Source organism: Pelecanus crispus, chromosome 7 (assembly GCF_030463565.1).
Source record: "Pelecanus crispus isolate bPelCri1 chromosome 7, bPelCri1.pri, whole genome shotgun sequence".
NCBI lineage: Eukaryota > Metazoa > Chordata > Aves > Pelecaniformes > Pelecanidae > Pelecanus > Pelecanus crispus.
In genome coordinates this window covers 24537798-24551561 of record NC_134649.1, presented here as the reverse complement: position 1 = coordinate 24551561, position 13764 = coordinate 24537798, and the positions used below count along the sequence as shown (strand labels likewise).

General features: G+C 53.2%; 1 protein-coding gene across 2 annotated transcripts in view; it reads right to left on the bottom strand.

The window, feature by feature from the left end:
* Nucleotides 1–11362, bottom strand: part of ZNF609 (zinc finger protein 609) — a 73021-nt gene extending 61659 nt beyond the window's left edge. For both annotated transcript variants that reach the window (XM_075714269.1, XM_075714271.1), the window contains exon 1: nt 11327–11362. The gene's annotated coding sequence lies outside the window, so the exon portion shown is untranslated. The remainder of the gene's footprint in view (nt 1–11326) is intronic.
* Nucleotides 11363–13764: the final 2402 nt, after the last annotated feature.

Genomic DNA, 13764 nt, shown 5'->3' with positions numbered 1-13764 from the left:
CTCCATTAGGTGCCGAGACCTCTACAATCCGCATCTACAGGCTGGGATGGAGCCAACCAAGAGACAAACCTGAAAGTTCACTTTTGGGGCTGCAAACACACCTAGAGAAAGCTATTCAAACAGAATAGCTCGCCTTCAAAAAAGGAGTGAAGAAACCGCACGAGCCCCCGGCTCTTTGTGCTAAAACATGCGCAGGATGCTCGGCAGCAAACCCGCCGAGCCTGTGCCGCCCCAGCTTTCTCTACATTTACCAGAGGCCAAGAAACCAAAGCGGGGAAGGATTGAACACCCAGGGGCGGCGAGACACAGGAGAAAGCTCTTCTCCTGGCAACAACCAGCCCACACGTCGGGAGACTGTCTCATACCCATGTGCTCCAGCCTGCAGCACTCCAGGATCAGCCTCTGGTGGCTTCCAGACATGACCGACTGCAATTTTCACCCTGATTAACTTTCAGGAATGCCCGCAAGAAGGAGCGGCAAAGACAACGGGGAGGGGGGAAAAAAAAAAAACAAAACCTCCAGGACATGGCATTTCCTCCGGCGAGGCACAAGGCAGGGAGCAGAGAGTTTCAGCAAGATGCTTGCCCTGGCTGGGAACGACGCTAGAGAGCAAACAGACCCCTCTGCTCCCTGCCAGGGGGAGGCAAAGACAGCACCAGCCGCCAGGGGAGAGCATCCATGGAAGAGATGCTGACCCTCACTGCTTGCTGAGACCCCGAAGGGCTCCCCACGAGCCCTCAGCCCCACTCCACCAAGGCAGTGGCAGAAGGGGCCGCAGTGCAGAGGCCCTTCCTCCCGCCGCTGGCGGCCAACCGGCAGCTCTCCTCATACACTGCATCTGTACAAGATCCCTTTTTGTTTCCTTTTACGACGAAAGAAACTCGGGGCAGGGGTGGGGGGGAGAACATGTCTGCCTTTCCCAAGCTGCAGTGCTTGCTCCCCGCTCAGCTCCTACCACCACATTTGTAATCCCCCAGCTGGGCTTGTTTGGGTTGTATTTTTGTTAAGTAACTCCCATGTCTTTTCTGCGGATTTCTTTTTAAGATGTTCCCCCCTCTCCCCGCCCCCTCTCTCTAGAGATGGGGAAGGGAAGAGAAAAAAAAAAAAAAAAAGAGAAATGTTGAACACAAGCCAGCTGGCATGCACAAGAGGAGACGGCGGAATCCGCACAAAGGAGCTTCCTCACTCACTTGCTGCTTTCAGCTCAAGAAATCACACAGGGGAGGAGGGTTTGCTCTCCCCCATACATCAGTCAAGCCATAGCAGACAAAGGAGATTTACCATGACACCCTCCAGAACTGCCACCCAACGGGGGCAGGATCCCTCAATCGCCTTCACCCGGCAGGAGTCTGAGCTGTTGCAAAACATGCCGAAGTGCAGGGCTTCAAAACAAGCTGTTCAATGTGGAATTAAGCAAGATTTTGAATGGAGAAGCTGTGCTCCTGCCTCCTCACTCGCACAAGGCTCTGGGAGAACTTCGGTGGCTCTCAGGGCCGAGAGAGACAGCACCGGCAAGCTGCCAAGAGGGAGAAGGCTGAGCCCAATTTGAATAAAATGGAGCCACCCTTCTGTTTTTTAATATGGAGGTGCACCCCACCAAGACTACATCTTCCAGCATGCACTGCAACTGGAGCACCCAGAGAGATGTCGAGAAACTTATGCCAGGACTCCAAGTTTCCGTAGGCTGAGCCTTGACACTGGAGATGAACCTGACACAGGGCAGCACTCAAGTCATGAGTCATTTGTTGGCATTCTTGAGAAAAGCCTGAAATACTTGAATCCAGGCATTACAAAAGCAGGACGGACGAGGTCACTGGAAGAGGCTGGAGATGGAGGAAGATGGGAGAGGTTAGCAAAGACCTCTTCGGCACAGGGGTGGCCAGGCAATCATGCTACCTGGAGCGAAACTCAGTAGATTTATCAGTCACAACATCCACCTGCTACCAAATACACACTCAAGCATCAACTTCACATTCATTATCAGTCAAAAGATGCAGCTCAGATCAAAATTCAACCTCACATCCACAGTCATCCGCTCATGACCTTAAAACACGACCTTTACAGCAACATTCAGCAAGACTATGGCACACAAAGAAGTCCACCAAAACTGTAGATACGAGACAAGGGCATATAGTGCCAGATGTCAACCTGGCTGTCTTTGAAGAAAACACCTCACCAGAGTAGCTAAAACTCAGCATTTGCTTCTTATTGACACTTCTTTAACCTCAATGCCAAACAGGCGTTGAGGAGAAACTCAATCTAGGGCTGAATAACCCAACGTTCTTGAACACGGCTGGATAGGAAAGCCGCCCTTGGCAGACCCCCTCGCTTCCCTCAATTCCCAATAAGCCAAACACAACCAGCAGCAACGTCACCAATATGTGAGGTACACAAAAAGGGGGAAAACGGAAAGGAGGACATGTTTCAGGCCTTCCTTTATATCGCAAAATAGGGAAAATTGGAACAAGTTCCTTTTTAAGCCTTCCCACTCTTGGAAGCATCATCAAAGTCCCAATTTTTCGTTTGTTCGTGCCTCAAGAGCCTGCAGTTCTTCAGATTTACAATTACTTGATTTTGATGTCTCTCAACCCCAGCATTTTTTTCAAGCTACCTACCTCTGTACTGAATAAAACGTGACTCGCATTTCCTCCACCAACACACAAGGAAGTCCAGAGCTTCATATTTCAAGGAAACTAATGGCGAGAGAAACATCACTCAAGGTCCTCATCTCAAGCAGAAGGCACATCAATACCTACAGACCCACAGGAAGGCACCAAACGTCACTTTATTTTGTTCCCGTGAAGGACAGCAGACAAATGACAACTTCTCTGTAATCCTGCTTGCTCTCCACTGAATCACACTGCCAGAGTCATTTCTCTGGTGGGAAGCTGAACAAGCACCATCATTACACAGAAGCCAGAACGTATGTGTCAACCCAACTCAAGTCATAGACCTGTAGAGCAGCCCAGGTTGGAAGGGACCTCGAAATGTCACCTGGTCCAACCTTTCGTGGGAAAGGGAGGCCAGATGAGATTATCTACCACTCTGTCCATTCACACCTTGAAAACCTCCAGTGATGTGGACTCTACCATGTCCCTGAGGAGGTTGTTCTAGTGAATGATTGTTCTCACTGTAAAAAATTTCTTTCTTATGTTCAGATGAAACCTCTCCTGGTGCAACTTGTATCGGTTGCCCCTTGACTTCTCCATGTGGGTCCTTGTGGAGAGCCTCTGTCCTCTTTGTAGCCACCCTTTAAGTCCAGTGACTTGCCCACGTGCACAGCCCTCCCATGGAGAGCTGATGGACGTCCTGCCAGGCAGGAGCCAGGTTTGCAGGAAGGATCACAGTGGTGGGATAAAGCAGCAGCATGGACTTGAGGAGTACCAAGCACAGCTAGGGCAGACGAGAGCCATGCCAGGGCTTCGTTATGACACTCACAGCACCATACTCTGCAAGGCACATCCCCTTCCCAAGCTCTTGCTTCCGGTGCGGAGGTGAGCAGGTAGCAGCAAGGCTCAGGCTTGGCTCTTCCTCTGGATGCTGGCTGGCCATAGCCTGCTCATCCAAAAACGCCAAGCTAGACTTCTTCCAGCAAGCATGACCCTGCAGACTTAAAAATATCTGACAGCTAAAATGGCCAAGAGCTTTCTCAGCAACCCCAGCACTCAGATCTGTCCATAAACATAAACTGCTGCCCAGCACTCTTTAACATTCAGCTGTACTGGGAAAGAGGAACTGAAAAACCCAGATGCATGGGAGAAAAAGCATTCAGTGGGTGAAACAGAGTCAGCTTCCTTCCTGCAAGCTCAGCTCTCAGATTTATCCTGAATTAGGGATCCCAAACATGGATTTACCCCTCACCATTGTGTCTGCATACTGGAAGACACCACCATGCAATTGCCATGCCCAGACCTACACACGATGGTTTAACAATAACTAGAATTACAGCCCCATCTTCACCCAAAACCAGCATCCCCCGCTCGCCCCGCAATCCCCATCTGCCACCCTGTGTGACTGCAGGTGTCACAGTGTCACCGGCAAACAGCACTCAGCGGGTGCCTGGCAGGCCCAGGCAATGCCGCAGGAGCAGGGAGGCATCACTGTAGGGTTTGGCTGTTGAAGGCTGACACATGGACTGTTGGCAGCTACACGATGGCAAAAGCAAAAAGCAACCCTGTGAGCAATAACTGGCCAGGATTAACTCGGAAGTGCTTCAGATGAGTCTAAGCTAGACAAGCCGGTGCACCACAGCTCATCGGAGGTGCTGCCAACAGCACCAGACACGGCCCCAGTGCTCTCCTATCACCGCAAAGCCCATTATTGTTGAACCCAGCCAGCCATGCCACTGCTGCCTGTTGCCAAAAATAACATTAAACACTCAAAACAGGACATCTGAGCAAAACTGTTTGGCACCAGGCTCTGCATCATGATGCTTCCCATAGGGACAGACCTGGGGGTTGATTGTCCCTCGAGCAGAGAGCTGGCTTCCACTGGGAAAGTGGAGCAGCCATGCAGATTTAAAACTGGTCTCGTTACACCCTTGCTAACCCCAATGCAGAAGCGAACTGATTTATGAGACATTAAAGATATCTGAATCGGTGGCCTATCCTCATGCACAACCTAGAAGGGGGTAGAGAGCACATAAAAATAACCAGAAAGGCTTACAGATTTCAGATTAAGCTCTGCACAGGCTGGAAGATTGCCAGCAGCCCGAGACAGTCGGCAGCAAGAGGAAGTAGCAAGATGGATGTGACCAGGAAGGATCGCCAAAGCATCAGTCACAGAGATGGGAAGAAGAGCTGGCAAAGACCAAAGACAACCAACAGGCATAAATAACTGCTGGAGTAAGTGCCAGAAAAAAGGAGCTTGCCCCTTTCCCCCTGCTCGCCCAACACCATCAGCAGGGTTGCAGAAAGGCACCCGCAGTTTTGGCAGCAGCCCGAGCTCCTGGATGTTGGCGGGAGCAGAGCGGGTGCCTCTGAACCAGCCATTTGTACCCTTCCTTTATGGGCTCTGGAGGCAGCAAGGCTCCTTGCCTCACTCCTGGCAACCTTGGTATCCCTGCTGTCCCCCAGCCCCCACAGTGGTCCCAGTCTCAAGCTGGGGCTCCCATGGTTGCAGCCACACGGGTTTCCAGCGAGGATCACGCTCCACGGAGGTACAGCAGGAAAGGGAAACAGCTGGCTGCATTGGCAGACGCAGGGAGGGCTCCGTGCCGAAGTCAACATCTCATTTCTGTCTTCTCCATCCAAAGGAAGACTGCCAGAGTGATCCCAGCTGAGCAATGCTCAGTTGAGCAGCAGCTCCCAGCCATAGCCCTACCTTGACAGGAGAGGGGTACACGGCAGTGCAATTTGGAGAGGATGGACAGATGCTCACTTGCTTGATTCCAGAGAAGGGAAAGCTTCTGGGCTTTATTGTTTCTTTTAGAAGAGCGTGCAGGCAGCCTTGGCCATTTCCCAGGCTTCAGAAGAGGACGAACATCTCTCCACCGCTCCTAACCACTTCACCTATTAATGCCTTTAATTCCCTTCATTCAATAACCAATTAGGGCACCTTGGCTACACGAGCTAAGGCTTCATTTGCAGCAGAGGACCGTATGTGCAGCTGTAATCTCTCTTGCTGTCAAGCCATCAGCCTGGGAACACTTTGGGGAAAAAAAACAACCAGACTGCAAGGTAAAGGAAGAGGGAAGGTGTACACAGACAAGGACAAATGCAAGCATGGTGAGTATCATGCCAAGAAATACCTTCCCCCCCACCCCAGCAGGTTAATAAATAGGTGTATTTCACAGATTAATAAAGCACATTTGTAAAGCTATGATATACATCAGAAAGTTGCTAATTCATGCTAATGACCCATTGCAAATTGCCGAATATTGTGAATTAGCCAGCATGTAAAGGACTACAATAAAAAAAGTGAGAACCATGCATCAAAGTGTATTGGGCTTATTCTGGTAATCACAGTTCACTTTTAATTACTTGTGGTGATAGGTACAGAGGGAAGATACAAATTACACATGAAACCCCCAAAAAATAAACAGGAGAACTTCAGGACAAGAAACTTCACTATGGCATCAGCTACTAAATCTTTGGGAAAGAAACAGTAATTCTCCTGGAGATTAGCAAGACTCTACCTCTTCAATTGAATTCATGGTGGTTAGCATTAGCTAAGTCATTACACACCTCATTTTCACTCCTTCAAAAGCTGCAAAGCAGACTCCTCCGAAGGCACCCTTTCTCCTGTTGGAGAGGCACCCAGATAAGTCCAAGGCAAATCTTTGGACTCGCTCAAGCCAAAAATGCTCTATTTAATCCAAACCACAAACAGGCTCAGCAAATTTATTAAAATCATTCTCAAACTGCCTTGCTTTGTTATCAATAAATTGGTGTAGCCACACAAAGAGACGAGATGTCACATGTGATGTAGCACTGTACAAAGATATTATCCTTCCAGCCCCCAGAAGAGCGGCCGAGCAGGCCCAGGAACAGCTCAGAAGGAAAATCGGATGCTGCAAAACCTGTGTCCACAATGTGCTTGGGTAAGGAGCTGCATAAAGGGACAACATTAGCTTTCCTTTTCGTTTCTTTTTCTTACTCCATAAACAAGGAAATGAATGGTAGAAGTTGAGCATTTAATGTTTAAATACAAAATATCAAGATTCTCCTGAAATTATCCTTATTCATCCGCAAAAATGCACTTGTATTCTTTTATACCGTCTCTCTACACACACCCCCACATACATACACAACATCTGAGTTGACACTTAAGCAGCTACATCAGTAATTTTTGTGCACGTGAAGGACACTGAGCTGCAAAAGCAAAACAACCTCTTGGTTTCATCTCGAAAACTGATTTTTCACCAAAACCTAGAAGTGAAATAGGTGTTTCTTTTAAAGAAATTATATAGATTCAAAAAAAGAAACCTAACAAACAACTAGAGCCACAGAGCAAGTTTCCCAGACTGGAAGCCATCCCCTATTTTCTTTACTATAGGACCATTGGAGCAAAACCTTACTCTTTCCTCTGAAACTACACTGCACCAGAAGGCACCGATCCTCATTAGCAGGAAAGTGCATTTTTTGATGCAATTGCATGGCAAAAGAAGCCACATCCTCGTGGGATATTTTCTTCTTCCCTTCCCCGAAACCAAGCAGCACCCCCTCCTCACCTGAGTGAATCCAGCACAGGGACATAGAGCAGACCAGCTGCTGCCAGGGCGGCCAAAGCTCTGGTAGCTACATGCAGCCAGTGAGGAGCTCCAAGGTCAGCCACATACTCTGAGCCCGCTCATCTACCTACCCTTGATCTTACAAAAGACCCTTCACACCCAGATGAGCTCCTCAACATACCCCTACATCCCCAAAACCCTGCTGGAGTCAGGCACCCCCATGCAACAGCATCATCCTCCCTCTGGCCACTACCACTGCAGCACAAGCATCCAAATTATGACTTTCCTGAAGAAGCAGGCAAGCTCCATGGGGAAGGGACCAGCTGTCCTCACACACAGAGAGCCCACACACACTTGACCCGTGCCCATGAAGCATCAGAAGAGGTGTAACAGGAAAACTGTAGACAGCCCAGGCCATCTCCAGGTGCTTTGGGGACTTTGGCACTTCTCAGAAAATCTCTCCACAAACCACCATCAGCTACAAGGAAATATGGGGCAGGTTTGGGAACAGATCCACGACTCTCACAACCCCAAGGCTGGGGAAACTTTGGTCCATATTCTGCAGCAAGCCTGCAAAGATAAACACGGACCTCACCTTGAACTCGGTGGGAAACCACCCCATCTCCTGCAGACTACCCAAAGCCGATCCACTCACTGCATTCACTGTGTACAAGCAACCAAGCATGGTTAAACTGTCACCAGCCCTGGCAAGGTCACCTGTGGCCTCACCTCCTGTCGGTACAAAGCCAGCACGTGACGTGCTCCCTGCAAGCATCTGCCCACTTGCTGCCTGCCCCTGGCAGGTCCCTGCCTCCAGCCAGGGAAGTCAGCCAGAAGCAGCAGTGTCAACACTAAAGGGCATAGGTGCCCATGCACGCTGTCACACATCCCTGAAAAAACATACCTGGGACCATAAATACCATCTTATTTACATAATACTCCGGATAAAGGGGACAAAGAGGCTTATTGCATTATATCTTGGACTAGTATTGCATCAGCACCCAGAGGCCCTAATCCGAATCAGAACCCTGCCACGTGGGGCGCAACAGGACAGCATCAATGTGCATCCCCACTGCCAGCCTGTCCAACGTTGAGAGTGACATGATACAGCCCAGCTCTTCCCCTTCCCTCTGCAAGCAAGCAGAGAAAGATCCATTTTTAGGCAGCGTACACCCAGGAAATACCAAGTAAATCACAGTGTCAGGCACAACACACAACTCTGGTCCCCAACTGCCTTTCTATTGCAGCTGAGCCCTCAGAGCACAATCCCAGCCATGGGTCTCCATCCTCTGTCATGCTGTGGACACGACTCACGAACATCGACTTTGTTTTGGTAGGAACACCCACATGGAAGTGCTAGAAAGACAAGGCAGCTTCTCATTTTCTTTAATTTATGCAACTAAAATTAAAAAGATACTGTAAATATAATCTGGAGGTAAATTTCAATTCAATGCAGTCCGGTTCTCAAAAAGAATAAACCAGATGGAGTGAACTCTGGCCCTTCCTCTTGTTCATACATAATAAAGATACACGAGCTGTTAGGAAGCTTCAACACAGCGTGAGAACCCCTCAACCGCCTTTAGACTTTGCAAGCCCTTTCTTCCCAAAAAAGGCACATTTTCAGCTAGGCTAATGATTTAAAGGGAAAAGCTTCAGAGGCAGCAGAAGCAGATGCCATGCCTGCTGACGTCCAACAAGTCAGGTGCATTGAGCGTGAGGGGACTTTGCAACCTTGCAACTGCAGAGAGGGAGAGAGATTATCTGCAGTTGCCACCCAGCCTGTGGCATGGGGCTACAGACAGACAAACATCCCTCATTTGCAGCAGCTTATCCCCCCCCAAAAATAACACTGTTTTTGGAATGCGCAGAGGATGCTGCAATAGGATAACACATGTATTAAGAGACACTTACGTGCATATCTGCACTTGTACCAGCCCCTCTCACTAACGAGCGGCCTCATGGCGACTCACAAAACACACAGACCCTCCACTGGAAACCAAGTCCAAGCACCCGGCTTGGAAAAATTTAAAAAAGCAAAACAAACCCAAAAAAACCAAAACCCCACATGTGTCCTGGCCATACTCAATTACAGATCATTACAACTTGCTTGATAATTAATTTCCTCTGGTAGCTCTAACTGGCTCAGAGCCCTTGTCCTGAACACAAGGCCAGTTTAGGTGAAACATTAAATCTTTGTCCTTTTGCACCACCAAGACGGCCGTGCTCCTAGTGCTGCGCACGTCTCCCTTCTTCACCGAGCTCTACTCCACAGGGAGAGGAGAAAACACTGCTGAACGAACGAGGGCATAAAAGGGCAAAGATTTTTGTTTCGAGGGCGAAACGGCTTCAAAATTATAAATTATTTCTGGTCAAGAGCTAATCAATATAATAAAAGTTGACTGGATTTTTCAGGCGCTGTGCGTGTGCGGCCATGTACCGCCAACAAAGAGCTAGAAATGTGCAGCATAATCCGATGCCAGTCATCGCACAAAGCGTGGAAACAGGTTTTCCTGAGGATGTCCATGCAAGGATGGCTGCGAGCACCCGTGCCGCCCCTGCACACGCCAGAGCCCAAAAGCCAGCCCCGATGCTGGCATCCTTAATTCTTCTGGAGGGGGAAAAAAGGGCCTGTGAGCTCTTCGGTGTGTGCCACAAAAAATGTGTGTCTAACACCTCCTGCAAGGGAAAGGGCCTTCCCAGAAGGGGGGAAAAAGGAAAGGTAAAAAAAAAAAAAAAAAAGGGCTGCTGGGAGATGGAGGGGAGCCAAGTCTCACAGACCAGACCTGAACCTGTGACCTTCCCCATGTATGCAATGGGCAGGAGAAAGCTTCATGGAAGGAGCAGTCGTCCTCGCCCCTCCATTCTACCCGCAGAAACCCATAGCCTTTATGGGATGCCTCACCGCCAGCACAGCCACGTTGTCACTCGCAGTGACACCCTCCGGGATCTGCCCCACACGCTGGCCCTCACAAGCGAGGCTCTGAAACGGCAGCATGGGGGCTTGAAGGACAGCCACTCGTCCTGCAGCACCAGGTCACCATCAGGCAGGGGCCCCATGGGCCCTCTCCAAAGTGCAGCTGAGGAGGGCTGGAGCCAGGCCCCTGACCAGAGGAGCTGTGCTCTCAGTGTTTGCACCACCACCCTCCCCCAAACACACACAGGCAACTCATGCTCGCTAAATGCCTTTGGGAAAATATAATCTTCCGTGATTTAGGAACCCCCCCATGAAGGGCCGCCCCCCCCCAGCACCCCAAAAGGGCTGGGGTGCAGCATCCCAGGGGAGCCAGCTATCCCGGGGCCCCTCCGGTCCCCACGTTCCCCACATCCCCTCTGCACAGAGACGGAAGGTCTCTGCACCCCCTCCCCAGGGACACAGCTGCCCCCTCAGGAACCGCATCCCCACATCCTGCCACCACCCCAGACCCTCGGCCCGGATGCATCGTCACCCCCCAGCCCCGACCCTCACCCCAAAACCTGCCCCGGCGGTGACCCCACACACGGGGGATCCCCCCCACCCCACAGCCGCGGGGGCTCCGTAACACTGCCCCACGCACTGTGGCGGTGGAACACGCTGGGGGGCGAGCCCCTAACCCCCCCGCGCAGCTGGGGGGATCCGCACCCCACGCACATGGTGAGTCCCCCCATCACACAGCCCGGCGGGGGGGGGGGGGGGGGGGAGTGTACTGCCGCCCCCCCCCCCCCCCCCCCGCGCCACAGCCGCGGAGGTGACCCCCGCGGTCGCAGGGGCGTGACCCCGCACCCCTGGGGGGGGCACCCGACCCCCACAGGTCCCCACACCGGGAGGGGGGGAGCCGTCCCCAGCGGCCACAAAGGCAGGGGTACACACCCCCGTCCCAATCGTCACGGAGGGACGTCCCCGGACCACAGCGACGGCGCCCAGCCGCAGGAGGGGGCCTAAGCCGGCGGGGGGAGGGGGCGCGCAACAACAGCCGCGGGGGAAGGCCCCAACGGCCACCGGGAGGGAACCCGGGCCACAGCGGTCGCGGGGGGTCGACGGACCCGGGCCCAACGGTCACTGGCGGCGGACCGGGGCTAGGCCCAACGGCCGCAGAGGATCCCTAACCGACGCCTGCCTCCCTCCCTCCCCCCACACACCGCCGGGGCGCCGCGGGGCCGGGTCGGGCCCACACTCACCCGGCTCCGCTCCCGTCCCGGGCGGCCCTAAGTCTCCTCCATGGGGCCGTCTGGCCGCTCCTCCACTCCCCCGGCAGCTAGGGGCCGGCCGCCGGGGCCGCCATGCCGCCCGCGCCTGTGGGCCGCGCCGCGCAGGCCGCGCCGGTGTCCGCCTGGCGGGGCGGGGCGGGGCGGGCACTCGGCTCCGCTCGGCTCGGCAGGGTCGCGGCAGCCCGGAGCCGGAACCCGACCGGCAGCTGGAGCTGGGTGGCGCGGGCGCGACGCAAAACCCGGAAGGTGGATTCCGGAGCGGGAGGACGGAGAGCGCCGTCCCCGGCGGGGAGGAAAAACCGGCGCGGCGCGGCCCGCACAAAAGGGGGCGCCAGGGCCCGGCAGCCGCGGCCGGAAAACGCGGACACCGGATCGCGACCGGGAGCCGGGGCGGCGGAGCGGCGGGCAAAGCCCGGAGCGGAGTCTTTTCCCCTTGCGGAGTCGGAGCCGCCGCGATGTCAATTCGGAAAGGGCTGGGGACAAAGTTTTGGGGGTGTTTTACACTTTGGGGGGTGTCGTGTGAGACCTCCTGCCCGGCATGGTCCCCCCACGACTGTGTTTTTGGGGGCGCCGGCATCAGCACTGGCCGCCAGTTCGGCTCACTGAGCCAGCACAAAACTGCTCAGGCTGGTTTTCGGGCAGGGTAGCACTCAGAAGCACCTGCTGGGAGCAGGCAGGAAGGGGTCACCACCCAGGATGCGCCCTGCAGTACCCGCATCCACCCCAAATACCCACAACATCATGCCCCACGCGGTCATTTTTCCTCCCCAGATGGGTCTCCAGTGCTGGACGGAGGGAGCATCTTCCTTCCCAAAAGCACCCAGATCCCCAGTCCTCCTTGTCCCCAGGAGGTGACATGTCCCTCAATCCCTCCATTCCCGCCCCAAAGCCCTGGCACCAGCCAGTGAGGAAATTTTGACTCGTCTCAGCAGGAGGTGTCCCAGCCCTGCCTCCAGAACACCCCAAAACCAGCCCAATGCAGGAGCAGCTGGACCTGAGCAAGGCGAACCGGCGCACCAAGCTGTGCCAATGGAAGGTGGGACACACGATCCAAGCCAACAACCAGGCAGCACCAAGCTCAGAGCAGGGACCCAAGGACCACCACCTCCATCCACCACCCAGGCTCTGGCATGGGGGGCATCCCAGCCAGGAGAGGTGCCACCATCCCTGGGGATGGCAGGTCTCCTCCTCCAGCATGGTTTCAGGAGGACACCAAAGGAGATGACAATTTCTTCTGATGCTTTTCACCCCCAAACGAGGACAATGCGAGACCCAAACCACTGGCAAAGGAGTTGGGATGCCATGAAGGGCTGGCTTTTGGGTGCCATCACCCAGTTTCTCTGGCTTTTGGGGCTGGGGCAGGTGGGAGGGGAGCCAGAAGAGGTTTAAAGCAGTAGGAAAAGGGATGAGAAGAGCATTCATTTTGCCCAAAAGAGGAGAAATTCTTCCTTATCACGATGAAGAGGAGGAACTGTCCTCACATGGCACAAACCCAATGCTGGTGGGCCCTAAGACAATCTATATTAACAAATCCAGGTCAGTTTTTACCAAAATTTTGTAAAGGATCAGGTAAAAGGTATTCTGGGCATTTGGTGTTGATTTTCAGCACATCCCAGACCAGGAATGATGTTCCTGAGGGTGGGAAAACCAGCTTCTGCTGGGAATGCAGAACAAACCAGGGATGGGTTGGTGCATCAGCCTCCTTGTTTCACAGCAAAACCATAAATTAATACAGGAGGAAAATAAAAACACTGTTGGACAACACAGCTTTGTTGGAAAAAATCTCAGCATCCCTCAGCGCATTTTCCTGCAACCATGAGCAGTGCCCATGATCCAGCCTGCCCAGGGCTGCTGGAGCCCCAGTGCTGGAGCTGCCAGCCCCATGGGACTCAATGGATTTTACCAATGACTGGTGGAGAACGTGAAATCCTTCGGGATGGAACCTTCAGGTGACATGCAGATGTGAGCTGTAAGTGATATAAAGGACAGGGAGGTGACAAAGAGCAGCTGCCATTCTTATGGAGGTGGATGCAGGTGGATCTGGTTTAATACAAAGCCAAATAGGGGGCTCGTATTAAAAGCCTGGCTTAGGTATGGGGTGGGCGACCCACCCTGGGAAGCAGTGCCCTGAGACGGGGATTCTGACGGGCATTAGATGTGATGGACAGGACATGAGCCCCGTGGTCTCCTCATCCCACGGGGATGGTACAAGATCCCATGCTGTCACAGCCTTGTCTGACAGTGCTGCGCTCCTGGGATCAGGAGCAGGAGCTGGAAACCCTGGGGCTGTGGCACATGGAGCCCAGCCTCGGTGCAATCCCTGGGTGCTGAGCACATCCTCCCTGGGTGCTTCACTACCCCAGTGCTCGGTGTCCCAAGCATCCCGCTCACCCCAGGCCATGCTGGTG